The sequence below is a fragment of the Musa acuminata genome, unplaced genomic scaffold, assembly GCF_036884655.1.
Source record: "Musa acuminata AAA Group cultivar baxijiao unplaced genomic scaffold, Cavendish_Baxijiao_AAA HiC_scaffold_1136, whole genome shotgun sequence".
NCBI lineage: Eukaryota > Viridiplantae > Streptophyta > Magnoliopsida > Zingiberales > Musaceae > Musa > Musa acuminata.
This window is the reverse complement of record NW_027021348.1, coordinates 1,977,501-1,985,000: the sequence shown is the minus strand read 5'-3', so window position 1 is coordinate 1,985,000 and position 7,500 is coordinate 1,977,501.

Sequence of the window (7,500 nt, the reverse complement as noted above, 5' to 3'; positions counted from 1 at the left end):
CCAAAACTGGCCATTTTTGGCTGCGCGAGCGAGCGGCGAGCGACGGACAGCAAGCAAAGCGAGAGGCAGCACAGTCCCTGCTATACGAAAGCCCCATCCAGCCCTGTGCCACCCGGGGGGTTCCAGGGTGCTGAGATGGCTGACATTTTGCTCCGCTCACGACGGTCACCGCGCAACGCAAGAACAGGCCAAAAACTGGCCAAAACGGCCCAAAAACGGGCCAAAACTGGCCATTTTTGGCTGCGCGAGCGAGCGGCGAACAGCGAGCGAAGCGAGAGGCAGCACCGTCCCTGCTATACGAAAGCCCCATCCAGCCCTGTGCCACCCAGGGGGTTCCAGGGTGCTGAGATGGCTGACATTTTGCTCCGCTCACGACGGTCACCGCGCGACGCAAGAACAGGCCAAAAACTGGCCAAACCGGCCCAAAAACGGGCCAAAACTGGCCATTTTTGGCTGCGCGAGCGAGCGGCGAGCGGCGGACAGCGAGCGAAGCGAGAGGCAGCACCGTCCCTGCTATACGAAAGCCCCATCCAGCCCTGTGCCACCCGGGGGGTTCCAGGGTGCTGAGATGGCTGTCATTTTGCTCCGCTCACGACGGTCACCGTGCAACGCAAGAACAGGCCAAAAACTGGCCAAAACTGCCCAAAAACGGGCCAAAACTGGCCATTTTTGGCTGCGCGAGCGAGCAGCGAGCGGCGGACAGCGAGCGAAGCGAGAGGCATCACCGTCCCTGCTATACGAAAGCCCCATCCAGCCCTGTGCCACCCGGGGGGTTCCAGGGTGCTGAGATGGCTGACATTTTGCTCCGCTCAAGATGGTCACCGCGCAACGCAAAAACAGGCCAAAAACTGGCCAAAACGGGCCAAAACTGGCCATTTTTGGCTGCGCGAGCGAGCGGCGAGCGGCGGACAGCGAGCGAAGCGAGAGGCAGCACCGTCCCTGCTATACGAAAGCCCCATCCAGCCCTGTGCCACCCAGGGGGTTCCAGGGTGCTGAGATGGCTGACATTTTGCTCCGCTCACGACGGTCACCGCGCGACGCAAGAACAGGCCAAAAACTGGCCAAAACGGCCCAAAAACGGGCCAAAACTGGCCATTTTTGGCTGCGCGAGCGAGCGGCGAGCGGCGGACAACGAGCGAAGCGAGAGGCAGCACCATCCCTGCTATACGAAAGCCCCATCCAGCCCTGTGCCACCCGGGGGGTTCCAGGGTGCTGAGATGGCTGACATTTTGCTCCGCTCACGACGGTCACCGCGCGACGCAAGAACAGCCCAAAAACAGGCCAAAACGGCCCAAAAACGGGACAAAACTGGCCATTTTTGGCTGCGCGAGCGAGCGGCGAGCGGCGGACAGCGAGCTAAGCGAGAGGCAGCACCGTCCCTGCTATACGAAAGCCCCATCCAGCCCTGTGCCACCCGGGGGGTTCCAGGGTGCTGAGATGGCTGACATTTTGCTCCGCTCACGACGGTCACCGCGCGACGCAAGAACAGCCCAAAAACAGGCCAAAACGGCCCAAAAACGGGCCAAAACTGGCCATTTTTGGCTGCGCGAGCGAGCAGCGAGCGGCGGACAGCGAGCGAAGCGAGAGGCATCACCGTCCCTGCTATACGAAAGCCCCATCCAGCCCTGTGCCACCCGGGGGGTTCCAGGGTGCTGAGATGGCTGACATTTTGCTCCGCTCAAGATGGTCACCGCGCAATGCAAAAACAGGCCAAAAACTGGCCAAAACGGGCCAAAACTGGCCATTTTTGGCTGCGCGAGCGAGCGGCGAGCGGCGAACAGCGAGCGAAGCGAGAGGCAGCACCGTCCCTGCTATACGAAAGCCCCATCCAGCCCTGTGCCACCCGGGGGGTTCCAGGGTGCTGAGATGGCTGACATTTTGCTCCGCTCACGACGGTCACCGCGCGACGCAAGAACAGGCCAAAAACTGGCCAAAACGGCCCAAAAACGGGCCAAAACTGGCCATTTTTGGCTGCGCGAGCGAGCGGCGAGCGGCGGACAGCGAGCGAAGCGAGAGGCAGCACCGTCCCTGCTATACGAAAGCCCCATCCAGCCCTGTGCCACCCGGGGGGTTCCAGGGTGCTGAGATGGCTGACATTTTGCTCCGCTCACGACGGTCACCGCGCGACGCAAGAACAGCCCAAAAACAGGCCAAAACGGCCCAAAAACGGGACAAAACTGGCCATTTTTGGCTGCGCGAGCGAGCGGCGAGCGGCGGACAGCGAGCGAAGCGAGAGGCAGCACCGTCCCTGCTATACGAAAGCCCCATCCAGCCCTGTGCCACCCGGGGGGTTCCAGGGTGCTGAGATGGCTGACATTTTGCTCCGCTCACGACGGTCACCGCGCGACGCAAGAACAGCCCAAAAACAGGCCAAAACGGCCCAAAAACGGGCCAAAACTGGCCATTTTTGGCTGCGCGAGCGAGCAGCGAGCGGCGGACAGCGAGCGAAGCGAGAGGCATCACCGTCCCTGCTATACGAAAGCCCCATCCAGCCCTGTGCCACCCGGGGGGTTCCAGGGTGCTGAGATGGCTGACATTTTGCTCCGCTCAAGATGGTCACCGCGCAACGCAAAAACAGGCCAAAAACTGGCCAAAACGGGCCAAAACTGGCCATTTTTGGCTGCGCGAGCGAGCGGCGAGCGGCGAACAGCGAGCGAAGCGAGAGGCAGCACCGTCCCTGCTATACGAAAGCCCCATCCAGCCCTGTGCCACCCGGGGGGTTCCAGGGTGCTGAGATGGCTGACATTTTGCTCCGCTCACGACAGTCACCGCGCGACGCAAGAACAGGCCAAAAACTGGCCAAAACGGCCCAAAAACGGGCCAAAACTGGCCATTTTTGGCTGCGCGAGCGAGCGGCGAGCGGCGGACAGCGAGCGAAGCGAGAGGCAGCACCGTCCCTGCTATACGAAAGCCCCATCCAGCCCTGTGCCACCCGGGGGGTTCCAGGGTGCTGAGATGGCTGACATTTTGCTCCGCTCACGACGGTCACCGCGCGACGCAAGAACAGGCCAAAAACTGGCCAAAACGGCCCAAAAACGGGACAAAACTGGCCATTTTTGGCTGCGCGAGCGAGCGGCGAGCTGTAACGGACAAACTTCTAAACAAGATGTTGGATGTAATGCTTATGTCTGTCCGTTGCCTTTTGGCATGTTCATGCCTTGTACAGAATGTAAAGGGGCGGCCGAAGGCTTAATAGTCCCATTTTAGTTGGGTTGGTGGCCTCTTTAGGCTTGTAAATAAAGGTTGTGTCATTTGGACACGTTCGAGAGCTTTTCGGTCTGTAATGGACCATTTTACCCTTTGTTGTGCCACTATTCAGAGCTTGTAAAGTCTGTTTGTAATTTGCATTGTCTATGAAGTGTTTTTCGGACATGTTTGCTTGTGGATCCCGATTGAGGCGTTCTCTTTAACCCGTTCTCTCTTTTGTTGGTCCTAAGGGACAATGGGAGGCTTCGGGGAGGCTGACCTTTGCGGACGGACGCGCGAGGGTGCCGCACGCCTTAGGCAAAACCAGCTAAGGTCGTGACAGTGTGGTATCAGAGCGGGACAAGCACTCATAGAAACACTTGACATGCAAACGTGGGGGACCTAGCGGGGCTGCGTTGAGGGCAGTCAGCACACGCGCGACCGTTTGAGGGAAAACGGGCATGGAGATGTAGGGAAAAGAGTCGCTCAGAGGAGCGGGCATCTGAGATTGGCATTCAGAGGAATGGCCAACCCTTCGCGCAAGAGGCACCACGAGAACAGGCAAGCTTGGAAGAATTTGGAGCGCACAAAGGTTGGGATGGCTGAGTTTGAGCTACGGCTCAACGTTGACAACTTTACTTGATGGTGCTCAAGGCAAGCGAGGCGCTTGGCAAAGGACGAGACCATGCAAAGTGGAATGAGTTGCTCAGCGACCGAAAGAGTTGTGCAAAGCTCACAGAGGTGAGGGGAATTGCTAACTCGAAGAATTCGGTACTCATGCATGGGCTTGTATGCGGACGATGGATTGTTCGTGGCCATCCCAAGGCGGTCGAGACTCGGCGCCATGGAGCATTGAAACTTTCTCTTCGACATGCGAAGGATACGTCCGGAGGAGGCTGAAGTGTGCAACGAGTTCAGCATGTTGCTAGGCCTTGAGGGGTGCAGCGGTGGCTGTATTGACGTGGAGGCGCAATCTAGTAAGTGCGTTTGCAAGAGGCAGAACAATGCACAGTTTGTTTAGCAGATCGGAGTAGTCCAAGGGGATGGTGGTCTCCGAAACGAAGAGAGATGTTGCTCCAACGGGACAGTTATCCAGGAGGGATAAGTCTCAGCTCTCCAGAGGGAGAATCATGTGAGACGGACTTCACATGTTGAGGAGGAGTACCTCACAAACAACAACTCCACGAAGCTCGATGGACTGAGCAAGCGGCGAGGAGTCGTCGCATGATCTCGCTTGAGAGAATGCATTGGTGGATGCATTGCGAGATCAAGTGGGGGAGCGACCCAAAGCAACTCAAATGGAGGCACACTTGGAGTCGATATGGAGATCGGACTCAAGGGAGGGCTGACCCGTGGAATGGTGGGCGCGAGGGCCACCATCGACTCAATGCAAAAACGAGGAGCGGAGCAACTTGGGTGTAACTTGGCGAAGTACCCAAGCCGCATGAAGGGAGCCAGCATAGAAGTTGGAACATGGAGCAGAGGCACAGCGCTTTCCCTAGACAGAGGTCAAGGACATGAACTCTTGCAGAGGCAGGAGTAGAATCATGCTGTTCCCTGGGTCCTTCATTCTGACAGAGCGGACTCATCTTGCATGGTGCCAAAGACGAAGGGAGCTTCAGGGCACATGCACCTTATCTCGGAGGAGCATTCGATGGAGGAACTAAGGCGACTCAATTTGCGGAGGCGAAGTTGGGTACAGAAGGCCTTAGCACGGGGCAAGAGGACGCAGAGGCGGGTACTCTTGAAGAATATGCCACAGTGTTGCCATTTGAGTTGCTATGAAGAGAGCAGTGCGCAGCGGAGATTGTGCTGGTAGGGGCAGAGGCCCAGGATCCAGGCAATGGTGCACAAATTACAGCGAAGTCGGTGGACTTCGGGAGCTACTAGGCGACGGACTGTCCTAGAGCGGTGCTTCATCTAGGTGTGACCCAAGAGTGGGTGGATGAAGGTCAATTGCCAAAGGAGCGAACAAAATCGAAGGTGGAGGAGACCCTGCGATGTATTGGCAGAGGCCACACATGGAGGGTTCACAATTCGAGTTTATTCCACAAGGATCAGAATGCAATGGAGATGTCACCAGGAGGCGACATGGTGCAGCGGATCGTGGTGGAACAGTTCGTGGCAATGCGACACACACGACATAGTCCCGTGAGGGATGAGATCATATGGAGGTATGATCGGGAGCTACTGGGAGCTCCGCTTTGGTGAACAACACGACGGCAAGAAGGGCTATGGATTCAAGGAGTGAAGGCCATGGTACCGCAGAGGCGGGTCTTCCGGGCGTGCACCGAATTTTACATCGGATGAAAACCTTGGTCATCAGCATATGGGGGCTGGGTTCCACCAAGGGAAAAGTTCGAATGCAAGTACCAGTGAGTCCCATGAGAGGGACTTGATCATGCAGAGGTATGATCGAAGCAGCTGGAGAGTTGGACTGCTCCAGAGCTCATATTCGCTTAAGGGAGCCCGACAAGTCAGAGGACAAGGTCGAGTAAGCGAACGTTGCTACCAAGGAAGCTAAGGAGAACAGAATCGGTGCAAACCCTACAATGTGATGGCAGAGGCCATGCATGGGAGTTGCAGTCTGTCTTTCCATCGACCAAACAGACTGCTTGGAGAACACAGAGGTGTTGAAGCAGGAGGTCGAAAGGGGCGAGGAAGCGACGATGAGTCCAGAGGGACTTAGCTACCCAAAATCAAGCATCAGTTAGAATGGAGGTGGACTCAGAGGAGTGCCACGGAGACATCTCTACTGATTGTGAAGGAAAGGGATACAGAGGCGAAGCGACGGATAGTAGGGCCATGGGCATGGCAGCGCCATGGTACCGCAGAGGCGGGACTTCCGTGCAAGTCATTGATCCCTTGCTCTCACGGAGGGAGAGCGCTTGGTCGTGAAAGGGGCCGAGGAGGTGGAGCATGCAGAGGCAATCTCCAAGTATCGAGACAAGGCTGAAGGGCAGAGGCCAAGAAACTTCGTAAGACCGGTGTCAACAAGTTTCTCATCAAGATAGCCGTAAGTGAAGGACTTTGGGTCATGCAAGAGTGCACGACCAAGGAACGAAGCAGGCAGTACGTGGTGCTGTACCTTTGCTACTCAGTGGAGTAGGCGGCAGGGTTGATGGAGAAGACGGTACAATCCCAGAGGCGACCTCATCTATCAGAGAATTACTCCAAGTTGGGGTGAAAACTTCCTGCATTCCAGAAGTTCAATGGCATTGAGAAGGTGAATCACAGTAGCTAACTCAACGCAAGGAGTGCAAACACTTCAAGTGCTTCAGAAGTGTGAGCAAAGAGCAGGCGAAGGCCAGTAACCAGCTCGATGCATGAAGTACAACCTCGAGGAGGCGGGCGAAGTCAAGTAACCTTTGCCTTCTCAACTCTTAAGAGAATGGGCGAAACCGAGTACCCCAGTTCTCTCATCTATCCAGCAGAGGAGCTCTGCACAAGTTCAAAGACCCTTCGAAGATAATGGAAGACAATAGTTGTCAAAATCCTCACCAACGGTGATCAGTGCTACTGAGAGTAGATTGTCCGCTTCATTTCCCAACGAAATGCCAATCGAAAGCGGAAGTGATGCGAACCTACTTGGATGTGACAACTAACTGAAAGAAGAGTCAATGAGCAGATTTTGTGGAGGAAGGACCCAAAACTTCAGAAGTTTGCGAGGCGATGCTCGTTAAAGCTCCAACAAGCATCCACCCAGTTCAAGCAGCATGTGGAAATTTTGAGAAACTGGCGCAGTAAGAATGGTCTTTTCCTTCATTTGGTGGATCCGCAGGAATCAACGAGGATCAATACAACTCAGCCAACCCCACACCAGAGTCAGAGTCATTGGCGAGTTGAAGCAGCATGGCGGATCAAAGGTTCGACTACTCAGAAACAGCAGCGGAGAGCAGCTGGGAGCCAGGAGGCGCATTGCAGCTGGAGCAGAAGATTGAAGACTCAACAAAGGCGAAGAGTTGCAGTGTTCACAAAGGCTTCGACGAGGACGTCGAAGGGATAAGTGGGGGAGAATGTAACGGACAAACTTCTAAACAAGATGTTGGATGTAATGCTTATGTCTGTCCGTTGCCTTTTGGCATGTTCATGCCTTGTACAGAATGTAAAGGGGCGGCCGAAGGCTTAATAGTCCCATTTTAGTTGGGTTGGTGGCCTCTTTAGGCTTGTAAATAAAGGTTGTGTCATTTGGACACGTTCGAGAGCTTTTCGGTCTGTAATGGACCATTTTACCCTTTGTTGTGCCACTATTCAGAGCTTGTAAAGTCTGTTTGTAATTTGCATTGTCTATGAAGTGTTTTTCGGACATGTTTG